The 15813-nt window shown below is 33.9% G+C and overlaps 1 protein-coding gene across 1 annotated transcript in view; it reads left to right on the top strand.

Moving 5' to 3' along the window:
- Positions 1-15813, top strand: part of GUCY1A2 (guanylate cyclase 1 soluble subunit alpha 2) — a 430164-nt gene that overhangs the window by 62043 nt on the left and 352308 nt on the right. The gene's annotated exons all lie outside the window — the stretch shown is intronic.

Genomic DNA, 15813 nt, shown 5'->3' with positions numbered 1-15813 from the left:
ATGCTGTTAGGAATTAAAGGATATACTAAAATTTCTTGTATCTCTTAGTCTGAGTGACTCCAACAATATTGGTTCTACCGAATTAAAAAAAAATACTTTTTTTTTGTAGAAGAAGCTCATGAATGGAGAATTATTCCATTTATAATGAACAAAGAATGAGGTGATATCTTATGGAATTTTGGGAGGGTATCTCAAATTTTAAATTATATAACTCCAAAAAGCTTTGCATGTGCCCTGACAAAGTGATTTCACCCTGGTTGCTCTCTCTCCTGCTTTCCTATTAAGATAAGGGCACCAAAGATTCTCAGGATTAACATGTTGAAATATACCTTATCACTAAATAATGGTAAATGCAAATACCTGAAAATTAAGTATTGCCAGAGAATCACAGATTGCATACAAAGAGTTCATGGTCAGATAATAGAGAAGAGGTTCTTTAAGAGAATTTCTTTCTATGTCTAAAGTGATTATAACTTTTTTTTCTCTTAAGTATTGTATCTGTTGAAAGTCTGGGCTCACTGGCAATACTTCATGAGCTACAGGTATAATCCTAGGATAAAAATCTGACCCCTTCTCTTCAGAAGGCTTGTCCAAAGTCACACACATAAGAAAAAATTAAAAATGAATGCTTTCTCCTGAATTGCTCCTTTCATAAATTCTTGGATGGCAACTATCTCCACTCCTACCCCTTTGTCAGTAGACCTTCAAACTTTACTGGGCCATTAAAAAAACATATATTATAAAACTGTATATATAAAACCATAACAAATGATTGAAAGATTTTTCATTTTCTTTCAGGCAACTTAAAATGTTACCAGAATTCTTTTCTTACTTTGTAGATAAACTGATAATATGACTGCTTTGGATTATAGTTTTTTGTTAGTTGTAGTTAGTATGAACATAAACTTAGCATTACTAATCTTTTTGATTTGTTCATGTAATAAAAATGATTCCAATCAACCTCTTTTCTTCTCTAGATATTGTAACCTCCACTCAAGGCCAAAGAACATTAAAGACACAGGATGCAAAAGAACACTGCTCTTATGCGCGGGCACTTGTGTGCTTGTGTGTGTGTGTGTGTGTGTGTGTGTGTGCGTGTGTGTGTGTGGTGAATGTGGTATTTAAACAGTGAGGAGGAAAACTGAGTGTGTGGGAGGAGGCTGTCTGTGAGGATACTAATTTTCATTCAAATCAAGCAGTATCTTCAATTTACAGATAGATTGTGCTCCCAAAGTTTATTTGTAAGTCAGCTGTTTTCAATTAGGAAAAGATTTTTCTTGTAGGAATAATGTTACATTTGTGGATTGTTTTTTCAAAGTGGCCTACAGAAATCTGTTTAAACCACATTTAAACTAAAACAATGCAGAAAACACCATAGTATACAACATATGCATATATAATATATCATACACATACACACATGCGCACACACACACACATATATACACACACACCGAGAAACAAAAGTAATAAGAGATGGAATTTTATTTTTAATCCTGGTATTCAAAAATATGAGTTTAATTTTAAAAATATTAAGAATTTATGTGGTAGATAGCAAAATTACCAAGGCAACTTTTGGGCATATTTTAAAGCTATAGAAGTAGATAGTAATAGTCCTTTTAATGTTTAAATAATTTTAAAAAATTATGACTTTCCTTATCCTGATACAGATAAATCATTTGTATTTCTAAGTCTAGGTTCAAAACCTAGTTCTGACACTAGGCATGTGACTATAATAAACAAGTCACTTAAACTGAGATGCACTTTTTTCTATAAAATGGGGATTATAACCTAGCTCACATAAAATAAAGTAGATGTAAGAAACTTTAAAGAGTTATATAAATGTAAAACTATTATCAACCATAATTAGCAGTTTTTAAATAATCAGGAGTAGAAAAGTAATAATTCACACTTTTGGTTTACATTTCTTATGATAAATATGTAACAAAGCTATGTATAATATTAATACGTCCATTTCACAGAAGAGCAAATAATATCTCAATGAAGTTAAGTAATTTCCCTGAAATCAAATAGCCAATAGTGTTGTTGCTGGAACTCAAATCCAATTGGTTTTGGCATGGTACCTTAATGCCTTCCTAAATGCATTCTCTTTATGGCATTCTCATCCACTTGGTCTAACAAGTCTGACCAAAAAAGATGTTTGCTTGATGAGAACTGTCCTTGATGAATTTATGTTGTCTCTCAGTAATTCTTGATTCCCTTTATAAATGTCTACAAACCATTCTTTTAAAAATATACCCTAAAATTGGTCAGAAATGGAAATCGAGCTTACTGGACTTTTTTTTTTATTGGGAAAAATTTTGCACATAATTTCTGTTTTTTAAACAGACAGCAGCTCTACAATCACATCTACAAATTCTTTCAGAGCTCAGAGATTTAGTTGATCTTGACCAGCGGATTTGAAATCATTGGAGGCCAATTGGTGCTCTTCTACCACCTTCTCTTTCTCTTTAGTTTTGATGTCTGTTAGTCACTTTGATTTTATCTTTCCAATCCCAATTTTTTTCCTTCTAAGTAGCCAAAGTGGGAGTATTTTAGAGTTCAATAGTTCTTTCTTTTCTCTGTCTATATTATCTCATCTCAGGCACCTGAAGCAACAGTCCAGTTCTTTATTTCATCTTTCTCTTGTCCTCAGAAGAGTTAACTTAAGTAGAATGAACATGATTATTTTAATGATAGGAGGTTAGTCTAGAGCCTGGATCTGCCCTTGATCCTATGCTGTTCAACATTTTTTAAATCAATGATTTAGATGAAAGGATAGATAGTGTGCTTGCTAATTTTGGAGGTGGTACAAGATTGAGATTAGAAGGGGAAAAGGATGAAAAAAGAGTATACTTCAGAGTAAAAATTGGGTGACATGGAGAGAGTAAGAGGCCAAATGGGTCTTCATAATAGCCAAAAGAATTATTTTCAGTTCAGCATAGCCTATTTGGTGTCCAGAAGGAATAGGCCTGACAATGGAGTATCTTGAAGACTAGTAGAGAGAACAGAGGCACTGAATAAACAAATGTCAAAAAATTTATGCTATTTTTCAAGTCAGAAGCTTATGATGACAAGAGGAAGAGGAAGAAATTTTTATATTTTTCATAGAACTAATATTTGCTAGAAAAGGTTGCCATTAAATCCTCCCTTCCTCCTTTCTTCCTTCCTTCCTTCCCTCCTTCCTTCCTTCCTTCCTTCCCTCCTTCCTTCCTTCCCTCCTTCCTTCCTTCCCTCCTTCCTTCCCTCCCTCCCTCCTTCCTTCCTTCCTTCCTTCCTTCCTTCCCATTTTTTGGACCAAAAAATCCATTTATTAAGCAGTTATATTTCTGAACTGTGTTGAACACTGAAATTATCGTTTTAAAGTGAAATAATATTTCCCTTCAAGGAGTTTATATTCTAAAAGATAACTTCGAAAGTTATAGAGATGGAGAATAGAATAATAGCACAATTTATTGACAATCATTTTTACAAGTAGTGATAATATTGATTTGTTCCCATTTCCTAGGATAAGAGGTAAGAGGAGGATATGCATGTAGAGGTAGGGAAGAATATGACTGGAATAAAAATATATGGTTATATGTTTGTAGACCATAAGTAGGTGAATTAGTGCTTTCTGGACCTGACAATTGAGGGTCTGATTTAGTTAATGAAGTAACCACAGTGGCAAGGAGAAGGATGGCTGAGATGAAAAAAGCATAGTCTCAGGCCAAGTGAGAGATGAATAGCTTAGTAAGCATGCTAAGGGCATAGTTGCTGGTGCTCATACAATCTATTTTTAGTAAATGGTGAAAGATAGTATAGTGCAATGGAGAGCACTGGATTTTCAATCAAGAAGAATTGGGTTTGAATCTCAGCTCAATCATTTACTAGCTTCTTGACCTTGTACCAATCACTTATTCTTTAAGTCTTTGATTAAAGCAACCTTTGATTTCTCATTTTTAAAATGAAGATTAAAAAGAGAAGCTATCCCATGGGATAATTGTGAGACTAAATGAAGGTAATGAATATAGAGTGCTTTTCAGACTATCATGTACTCTCCATTTGTGAGCTATTGCATGAGTTCTTTTAAATAATTAAAAATAAAAAAAATATTGAAATGAAAACTGGCTTTTGAAAAAGAAAATACTATGTTTTACACATTATTCCTTAAAGATCTGCCTGACTCCTTTGGACTCTCCTCCATGGTGAAACTTAAGCAGCTTTTCTAGACACAGCAAACAGAAGCTGCCTTTTTCCTGAGGCACTGAGCTGTGGTTTATTCTTGACATCCCTGTGCTTGATCTGTTTTGTTCTTGGTTGCCTTTTAAATTGCATGGTGTAACATATAAAAGAATTTAGAGATGGATTCAACCTCAAACAGGGTTAAATGAGTCAGAAATTCATTTTCTTTCGAAGTGGTGGAGGAGAGGGAAAAAGTAGAAGAAAGACTGATAAAAAGACTTAGAAATGTTTTCAATGGCCTGAGATCAGTAGTGTTAGGAAATAATTTCTCTGCTTAGAGAATTCTTAGAATATATGGATATGGTTATGGCAGCTGAAAATGAAGTCTGGGAAAACATTTTTCTCTCATTTTTTTTTAACTGCCTGGGTCTAACAGAAGTAGGGAAGATGGGGAGAATAACATGAATTTTTTGTTGGAAGTTGAACAGAAGGGGAAAATTGAACAGAAAGAAAATTATTTACTTCACTGCTGTTTGTCTCAGTTTCCTTATCTATAAAACGTGTATAATAAGTGCCTCTGTTTCCAAGAGTTGTTGTAAAGAAATAATGAGATATTTGTGAAACACTTTGTATGTCTCAAAGTGCAATATAAATGGTAGCTACTGTTATAATAAGAACTTTTTACTTGTACTAGCTTCTCCATTCAGTTATTGTTTATGGTGAATTGCCTACTTCAATTGAAGCTCCAGGCCAAAGATGAGGATTAGAGGGAAAAAAAAGGAAACTCAAAGGAAGCAAGTATATGATGAGTATGTAATACCCACACATCACACACACACACACACACACACATATAATTTTCACGCTTTTTATCACTCATATTCTTAACAATCAATATACTATGAGAGTTGTTAATTCATTTCCCTTTCTAAATTAGCCAGTATTTTGGTCTTTTAGTACTTTTCCTCTTTTCTTTAGGTGGATAGCTTTATTTTCTACCAAAATTTTTGCAGAATGGAGATAATAAGGTACTTGCTTTTTTGGGAGGCTTTGAAAATTGAATGCAACAATAAGCTACAGTATTTGTAAGAGGCACTTAAAGCTTTAAATCGGGATATTCAAAGAATAATTTGAAGCAAAGAATACCATCTTTGAATTCCAAGGTGACCTGATAAAAACTGTTGTTCAGTAAAGAAATGCTTGACTAGATCATATCGACATTATTAATACAAAATACATTTAAATTTTAGAGTAGCCTAAATTTGTGTGCATACAATTCTTTTTTCAGTTTTAAAGGTATTATAGTTAGTTTTCATTAAAGTAATGAATTTAATAGATTAGTATGATGGAATAATTGCTTCATCTATGTGAACTCTAAAAAACCAGGTGTTTGCTTTTGGAAAAAGACAATAGTTATTGAGGGTCTTCTCTGTGCCAGGCATTGTACTAAGCATGGGGGAAATAAAGATTAAAAAGACATAGTCTTTGCTCCCAAGGAACTTCCATTTGAAGGGAAAGACAGCAGTTTGCATATGTTGGCAAAAACAAAGTCAAGGAGATCATGTAGGCATCAGTAAGATGTTGGTTGGGGAAACAGGAAAGGTGATGAGGGATTGAACCAGACTGAGAGCTATATGAATGGAGAGAGGATTCTGTGAAAGGTGTGGAAAGAGAAATGAAAGGGATGGACAACTGATTGGGTAGGTGGGATGAGTGAGAAGGAACAAGCAGTGCAAGAGTTTTCATGTCCTTGACAGTAACAGGGAAGTCTCAAAGAGTGCTGGGTGCCATCCGGAGGAAAGATAATCATTTTCACTTTAGATGTGTTGAATTTGAGATACCTACAGACAGCATAGAATGAAAAATATGCAATTAGTGATAGGAATCTGGAGCTCAGAAGAGATTAGGAGTAGATAAATATATCTGGAAATCATCTTCATAAAGATGATAATTAATTTTATATTAATTGATCAAGTAAACAAGTGAGAGTATAGAGGAAAAATAAAGGAGGATCCAATTCAGATTCTTGGCATATAATCACTTTTAAAACTGTGATGCAGATGATGAATTGAAAGAAAATACTGAGAGGGAGCAGGCAGAAATGTAGGAAGAAAACCAAGAAAAAAGCACAATCATGAATACCTAAAGCATAGAATGTCCAGGAGAAGATTGTGGTCCAAGGTATCAAATATTGCAGAGGTAAAAAAGGATGAGGAGTGGGACAAAGCCATTAATTTGTCTTTGGTAACTTTGGAGAGAGCAGTTTTAGTTGAGTTTTGAGGTAGAGAGCTAAGTTGCAGAGAAATAAGGAGTGGCGTGCAAAGAAATGGAGGCTACAAGTGTAGAAACCCTTTTCAAAGTATAAGAAAGAGACAGAGAAAAGATTATAGCTAACAGAGATGATCAGGTCTAGTTATATTTTTATTGTTTAAAGACAGAGAAGCAGGCAGCAAGAGAGAAATCTAGAGATAGGGAGAAACTGAAGACCAGAACAAAGAATGGAAATGAAAAGCATTTACTAGTCATTCTATGTCACTTATTGTACCATGTTGACTCTTGTCTCAAGCAGAATAGTATTTTATATTTTTCAAATATGTATAAAGATAGTTTTAAACATTCATTTTTGTAAGGTAGGGTACAAATGTTTTTCCCTCCCTTCCTTACCTCCTCCTCTCCAAGATAGCAAGCAATCTGATATAGCTTATACATGTACAGTACTTTTAAACATATTTCCATATTTGTCATGTCATATAAGAAAAATCAAAACAAAATGGAAAAACATGAAAACATGAGAAAGAAAAAGCAAACAAACAAAAAAGGATAAAAATACTATGTTTCAATTCATATTCAGTCTCCATAGTTTTCTCTCTGGATGCAGATGGCATTTTCATCTTAAATCTACTGAAATTGTCTTGGATCATTGCACTGCTGAGAAGAGCTAAGTCTATCATAGTTGATCATCGCATAATCTTCCTGTTACTGTGTACAGTGTTCTCCTGGTTCTGCTCACTTTACTTAACATCAGTTCATGTAACTCTTTCCAGTCTTTTCTGAAATCAGCCTATTAATTTCTTATAGAACAATAATATTCCATTACATTCATATGCCAAATTGATAGACATTCACCCACTTTCCAGTTCCTTGCCACTACAAAAAGAGTGGCTACAAACATTTTTGCACATGTGGATCCTTTCCTTTTTTATGATCTCTTTGAGATACTTACCCAGTAGTGGGACTTATATATTGTAATGAGGAAAAGAACATATAAATATAAATATAAATAAAGAATCTACAAGAAATAGAAAAATTGGAAGGTGGTACTTGTAATGTTCTTGGTTGGTCTTCTGGAGAGCCTTTCATATTGGCCTTGGTCTCTGGGGGAAGTGCAGGAGGCCAGGCCAGCCACCACGAGGCTGGTGAAGATGGAATGAATGAATCTGTCTCTCAGTCCCCCAGGAGAGCCACTAGGAGCCTGACTGAAGATGAAATGAATCTTTTCCAGTCCTTGCTGGCTTATATACTCAATTATCATAGGTGTGAATCTTGTGGAACTATATTAAGTACTAAATACATGTAGTGAACTAGAGAACTATTAAGCATCATTCTAAACTAGGTAACCCTTATCTCATCAATTCCAATGACTCAACACCTTGTAAGAATCCTTGCTTCAAATTCAGAATTCTGGCCCATAATAAGTATTGAAGAGAAAATTATAAGCAATTAGAGCCTGGAACATCCTCTGGCAGAAGGTGGAATTTAAGAAGGGATAATCTGAAAAAGACATAATAGAATTAGATCAAGAGAATATTTGCATCTATGTTGAAATCAGATGTTGAAAGCTGGAGTTGGGGTTGAAGAGGGAGATTGAGAATCAAGTACTGAATCCATTGATAACAAGGAGTATATCTTTATACACACACACACACACACACACACACACACACACACACACTGTGATAGATTTAAAGTGAACCTCAAAGAAGAAAAGATTGATGAGTGATGGTGATAGTGGGAAAGTCTGGAAAAGACATTGAGAAGCAAGGAGTTGAGATTGGAAGGCAGCATGACAGAAAGAAAAACTAGTTCTGTAAATGATGGCCAGAGATTCGGTGTCATCTTTAGCAAGGCTAGGTACCAAAAATTGGAAAAACCATGAGAGAAAGGTCTAAAATTAAGGAAAAGCTGAACAAACTTACATGATATTTATCAAAACTGTGCAGAGTGGCAACTGAGATCATATATAGCACTTTATTGTGCCACTATTTGATCCTGGCAACAGCTCTGTGAGATATATATTATGGGTATTATTATTACTCCTGTTTTATACATGAAGAAACTGAGGTTAAATAACTTGCTTCTTATCACACAACAAATAAGTATCAAAAGTAGGATTTCAATTTAAATTTTCTTTCCTTCAGTATATAGTATGTTATTTTTTATCAGCCAATGAGTTTTTATTAAGCACATACTGTATTAAGTGTTGGGGATACAAAGAAAGGCAAAAGATAGTCTCTGCTTCCAAGGAGCTAACATTTCTAAGGAAGGACACAGTCTCATATAATTTGGCTTTTTATCAGGTAGGAAAAAAGTTTCGTTATGAATTTTTAAAATGTGTGTTTTGAGTTATTCCTGTAATTGCTGAACAAGTCAACCATGCCCTAGTGTAGCAACGTCACACAGGCAGAATCCCATATTTATACCACTATATTGTTATGTAAACATTGTGAGCTGAGATTTCACAATAAATTTCTTTTTTAGGTGACCATCCATTTTGAAAAAATAACTTTGTACAAATCTTTGTTATGGCATTTCATTTAAAATTTAAAAGAAATTTTATTGAATTCACTACTCATTATTGTGACTGTATCTTAGTAGTCAGAGACCAGTTGCAACCTTGGATTTAGATTTTAAACAAAGGATAAAACATTCTCTCTTGTCTCTGTTCTCATTCTTTCTTGTAATAATATGATGCTTCTATGTAGTGATAGATAAACATATTTAGGCAGTCAGATGAAGGCAGGTAGGCCTTCTTTACACAAGCACAAAGTTGTCTTTGATTTATTGTTAGAAGCATTTTCTGAGGCCATATATTTATTAAGGTTTTTGTAACTTTTGAAATTGTTGACCATTCTCATGGGTTGACCTTACTTTATTTCTTATTTTCCAAGATATAGTCTCCTGGATCTCCTATTATAGCTAACAACAACAATAATAATAGCAATAATAATTACCTTTTAAAGTTTTTTAATATATGCTAAGTACTGTGCTATTTTATGATTATCTCATTTCATCCTTACAACAGCCCTGTGAGAAAGGTGCTATTATTATTCCCATTTTTACAAATAATTAAACTAAGGCAGACAGAAATTGCTACTTATCAAGGATTACAACCTAGTAAATTGGATTGGACTCAGATCTTCCTGATTTTCAACCCTCTGTCCACTGTGGCCCCTAGCTCCCTCAGTCATACTACCTGTCTGATGCCTCCTTTATACTCTTTGCTGGTTCCTTTTCTTCCTTTCACTCTGTCTTAGTGCACTCCAAGATATTGCTTTTATCTTGCTTTTCTTAATGCAAAGCTTCTAATTTCTTATTTTCGTTCTAAGCTATTTCACACACTCCTATGACTTCAAGTATTACCTTTATATGACCACTTTTTAACACGTGGTAGGAACTCTATCTGCCCAAGTTTCCTCATTTACAATATGGGGATAATAATAGCACCTATTTCTCAGAGTTTCTGTGTAGATAAAATAATATTTGTAAAGTGCTTTTAAATCCTTGAAATACTATTTAAATGATATTTTTTACTTTTGTTTTCATTATTACTATTATTGTAAATGCAATTTCACTGACTCCATATAATTCCTAAATATGTTTGTACAACAACATTTTCTTCCTTAAGTTCCAAGTCTACATTTCCTACTATTTGTGGACATACCACTTGATTTTAAACAATATATTTCAAATAGAACTCAACTTTTCCCTTCTAAAACATATCCTTCCTTCAATTTTGCCTACTTCTGTTTGTTTTTTTTTCTTTTCTTAAAATTTTTTAATTTATTTTAATCACACATTGGTTTATGAATCATGTTGGGAGAAAAATCAGAACAAAATGGATAGACCATAAGAGAAGGGAAAACAAACAAACAAACATGAAGCAAACATAGCATTGTTGATTTACGTTCAATCTCCATAGTTCTTTTTCTGGATGCAGCTGATATTTTCTATTGAAAGTCTATTGAGATTGCCTTGGATTATAGAAACACTGAGAAGAACCAAGTCTCATAGTTGATCATCACACATCCTGGCTGTTATGGTGTACAGTGTATTCCTGGTTCTGCTTGTTTTGCTTAGCGTCAGTTCATGTAAATCTTTTCAGACCTGTCTAAAGTCAGCTTTTTCATCGTTTTTAATAGAACAATATTATTCCATTACTTTCGTATACCACAACTTCTTTAGCCATTCCCCAATTGATGGACATTTGCTCATTTTCAATTTTTTGCTACCACAAAAAGAGCTGCTACAAACATTTTTGCACAAGTAGGTCCTTTTCCCTCCCTGTAGGATTTCCTTGCGATACAGACCCAGTAATGCTACACTTTTTAATAGCCCTTTGGACATATTTCCAAATTGCTCTCCAGAATCGTTGGATAATTTCAGGAATTCCAACAATAATGCATTAGTATCCAAGTTTTTTCACATCTCTTCCAGAATTTGTCATTATCTTTTCCTGTCATCTTAGCCAGTCTGAGAGGTGTAAGATGATACTTCAGAGTCACTTTTTGTCAGTTTGATTGATATGGCACTGAATAAGTAAAACAATTTAAGCAGAGTAGTCATTTTTGTTATATTAGCTCAGCTTACCCATGAGCAATTCTTATTTTTTTCCAATTTTTTAGATCTATTTGTGTGAGAAGTGTTTTGTCACTGTGTTCATATAGTTCCTGGGTTTGTCTTGGCAGATAGACACCAAAATATTTTATTTTGTCTACAATTATTTTTAATGGAATTTCTCTTTCTATCTCTTGCTGCTGGGCTTTGTCAGTAAAATATAGAAATTTTGATGATTTGTATGGGTTTACTTTATATCCTTCAACTAAAGCTGTTAATTGTTTCTAGTAGATTTTTGGTGATTTTCTGGGATCCTCTAAGTATATCATCATTTCATCTGCAAAGAATGATAGTTTTATCTCTTCATTGTCTATTCTAATTCCTTTAATTTCTCTTTTATTTTCTTATTGCTAAAGCCAACATTTCTTGTATAATATTGAATAATAGTGGAGATAATGGGCATCCTTTTTCACTCCTGATTTTATTGGGAATATGTACAGCTTCTCTCTATTACAAATAATGCTTGCTGTTGGTTTTAAATAGTTACTGCATATTATTTTCAGGAAAACTCCCCTTTTACCTATGCTTTCTAGTGTTTTTTAATAGGAATGGATGTTGTATTTTGTCAAAAGTTTTTTTCTGCATCTATTGAGATTATCATATGATTTCTGTTAATTTTGTTATTAATATGTGTGATTATGGTAAAAGTTTTTCTGTTTTTGAGCCAGTCCTGTATTTCTGGTATAAATCCTACTTGGTCATAGTGTATTATCCTGCTAAAAGTTGCTATAATCTCTTTGCTAATGTTTTATTTTTTGTATCAGTATTCATTAAGAATATATGTGTGTAATTTTCTTTCTTTGTTTTGGCTATTCCTGGTTTAGGTTTCAGTACCATATTAGTGTCATAGGAGGATATGGTGGGACTCCTTTTTTTTTACCTATTTCCCCTAAGAACTGCTTTGACTGCATCCCATAAGTTTTTGTATGCTATTTCATTATTGTCATTCTCTTGTATGACATCATGGATTGTTTATGTAATTTGTTGTTAAACCTACTCATTTTTTAGAATTAGATTATTTAATTTCCAATTGGCTTTTAGTCTTTCCCTGGCCCATTATTTAATATAATTTAATATAATTTTTATTGCACGGCAGGTCTGAAAAGGAAACATATACTATTTCTGCCCTTCTGGATTTGATTATGAGATTTTTATGCCCTAATACAGAGTCAATTTTAACGTACATGCCATGTACTGCTGAGAAAAATATGTATTCCTTTCTGTCTCTATTCAATTTTCTCCAGTGTTCTATCATATCTAGGTTTTCTAGAATCCTTTAACCTCCCTTATTTTTTCTTGTTTATTTTGTGTTTAGATTTGTGTTTCTTTGATATCATCACATCAGAATCCATCCAACCATACTCTCCATGTATGAGGTACCCCCTCTTTCTGCCTCCAGAACATATAGTTCTCAAGAATTATAGATATCATTTTCCTATTTAGGAATGTAAACAGTTTAAACTTTAAATAATGTATATTTTCCCCTGTTTACCTTTCTATTCTTTTCTTTAGTCCTGTATTTAAAGACTGCATTTTCTGTTTAGTTCTGTTTTTTTTTTCAATAGAAATGATTGAAAATCTCTTACTTAATTGAAGATCTATCACCTCCTCTGAAAGATAATGCTCAGTCTTGCTGGGTAGTTAGTTTTTCGTTGTAATCCCAAGCCCTTTGCCTTCTGGAATATGTATTTCATACCTTCCAGTCCTTTATTGTAGAAGCTGCCAGATGCTGGTCATTCTGTCTGATGTTTTTTGACATTTGAATTGATTTTGTCTGGCTTGCAATAATTTTTCCTTGAGATTGTAGTTCTGGAATTTTGCAGCAATGTTCCTTGGATTTTCCTTGTGTGACCTCTTTCTGTAGGTGATTGATTGATTCTTTCAATGCTATTTTCCCCCTCTTTTTCTAGAATATTGGGGAAATTTTCCTTGATGATGTCTTGAAGAATGCCATCCAGGATCTTTTTTTTTTTTTTTTTTTTTTTTTGTCATGGCCTTCAGGTAGACCAATAATTTTTAAATTGTCCCTTCTAGATCTATTTTTCAGGTTGGCTGTTTTTCCAATGGGGTATTTTACATTTTCTTCTATTTTTTTCATTCTTTTTAATTTGTTTGACTAATTCTTGATGTCTCATAGAGTCATTAGTTTCCATTTACCCTGTTTTAGTTTTTAATGTGTAATTTTCTGTAGTTAGATTTTTGTATCTCTTTTTCTATTTGATTAATTCTACTTTTGAAGATGTTTTCTTCAATGGATTTTTTTTTTTTTTTGCATCTGCCCAATAATATTTTTTTAAGGAATTGCCTTCCTTTTTCCAAGATGTTGATCTTCTCTTGCATATATTTCATTTTCTCATATTTTTCTTCTACTTTTCTTATTTAACTTTTAAAGTCTTTTATGAGCACTTAGGCTTGAGACCAATTAATATTATTTTTGAAATTTTCTCTATGGACAGTTTGTCCTTTTTCTGATTTGTGTTTTGGTCTTCCTTGTCATCATAGTAGCTTTCTCTGATCAAGTTCTTTTTTGTTTCTCACTCCTTTCCTTTCCTTTCCTTTTCTCATTTCCTTTTTTTTTTTTTTAATTTTTACAGTTGAGTTCTTCTCTTGGGTTGGAAGGAGTGTTGTCCTAAGTTTCCTGTGCAGCTCAGAACCTTGACTTTGGGCACAGGGTCCCTTTCATTTGATGGGGGTAACTTTATCTGCTTTTTCCAGGAAGCAGCCTGACTTTAAAATTTTCCATCTGAGCTGGTATTGGAGACTGCCACACTGATCTGTTTCTCTATTGAGCCAGGACTGAGGGTCTCATTTGCTGATTTATTGTGATTAAGATCCTCTCACTGTTTTTCCCAGACTCCTGGGCTGAACAGTGAGTTCGGTGAGGCTAGTGAGACTAATCTTTCTCAAAGTTTTTCCAATCTATCTTGAGCTGGATGGTGGTTTTATTTTGTCAGACTCTGTTTAGAGGCTTGGTTTCCTGTGGTTTTCAAGGGAAACTGGGAGAGCTTGAGCAGCTTCCTGGCTTTACTTCACCATCTTGGCCTCTACCCCTGTAAGTCCCTATTTCTATTAATAGTTTTCTAGTTACTGAGACTGGAAATACCAGGGTACCATTCTTTTTTTTTTTTTTTTTAATAGCCTTTTATTTACAGGTTATATGTATGGGTAACTTTACAGCATTAACAATTGCCAAACCTCTTGTTCCAATTTTTCCCCTCCTTCCCCCCACCCCTCCCCCAGATGCCAGGATGACTAGTAGATGTTAAATATATTAAAGTATAAATTAGATACACAATAAGTATACATGACCAAATCATTATTTTGCTGTACAAAAAGAATCGGATTCTGAAATATTGTACAATTAGCCTGTGAAGGAAATCAAAAATGCCGGTGGGCAAAAGTATAGGCATTGGGAATTCAATGTAATGGTTCTTAGTCATCTCCCAGAGTTTTTTCTCTGGGTGTAACTCGTTCAGTTCATTACTGCTCCATTGGATCTGATTTGGTTCATCACATTGCTGAGGATGGCCAGATCCATCAGAATTGGTCATCATATAGTATTGTTGTTGAAGTATATAATGATATCCTGGCCCTGCTCATTTCACTCAGCATCAGTTTGTGTAAGTCTCTCCAGGCCTTTCTGAAATCATCCTGCTGGTCGTTTCTTACTGAACAATAATATTCCATATTATTCATATAAGGGTACAATTCTAACTCTTCAGTTCAACAAACATTTAATTTAGATTCTTTCCTCTATTTTGTACCATCTCACTCAATGAGTTCCTAATTTCTTCAGTTCGCCCTTTATATCAGAGTATTTTTTTTTAAATCACAATCTACCCTGTATCTTCTTTATCTGAGTATTCCTGTCCCTCTACATAGAATAGAATAGACGGGGCAGTTAGGTGGCATAGGATAGAGTGCAAGACCTGGAGTCAGAAAGACTCATATCCCTGAATTTCATTTCTTTCTCCTGACACTAGCTGTATGACCCATGGCAAGTCACTTAACTCCGTTTGCCTCAGTTTCCTTATTTGTAAAATGAGTTGGATTGGGAAATGCCAAACTGCTCCAAACCACTTTGCCAAGAAAATTCCAAATGGAGGTAATGACGAATATGATAGTATTTAAAAAGGACTGAACAACAAAAAAACAATTAGAATAGAAACTCCAGAAAGGCAAGGACTTTGTTGCTTTTCTTGTATCTCTGCACATTTACTTAGTGTATCAGTAGCTGCTGTATTCATCTTTGTGATTCTGGCCAAGCCACTTAACCACTTAGTTCTCTAGGCAACTCCAGATTGCAGAAAAAAAGTCTATCTAAACTAATAGAGGGAATTTTTTCTTCTAGTAGTTTACAATATCAAGAAAATCACAAATTTAGACTGGATCCCTTTTCTGTGTCTTTATGTCCAGTATATTTCAGTTCTATATTTCAGTTCTGCTCATTTAATTTCTCTTTTCAAGATCCTAAGAATCATTTTTGTTGCTCTTTCCCAGGTTGTTCTTATATATTCTATTTACTAGCTGCAAATATTTATCCCTTAAAAAAAATAAAACAAAAAAAAAAGTCCACCAAACCCAAAAACATTCTTCCCAACACATCTGCCAGAACTTAGAAGAGGCACCATAGGACAAGGAAGCTTAGCCCAAGGTCGTGCCATGAACTTGTGAGCTTAAGGGGAAAGCCTCTGAAGTCTGAGCCTGCTGGTTGGCTCACTGACCCTTCAGCAGAAGTATTTAAAAAAATATGTT

Source organism: Sarcophilus harrisii, chromosome 3 (assembly GCF_902635505.1).
Source record: "Sarcophilus harrisii chromosome 3, mSarHar1.11, whole genome shotgun sequence".
Taxonomy (NCBI): domain Eukaryota; kingdom Metazoa; phylum Chordata; class Mammalia; order Dasyuromorphia; family Dasyuridae; genus Sarcophilus; species Sarcophilus harrisii.
Note: the sequence above shows the minus strand (reverse complement) of the source record. Positions and strands in the feature narration are given on the sequence as shown.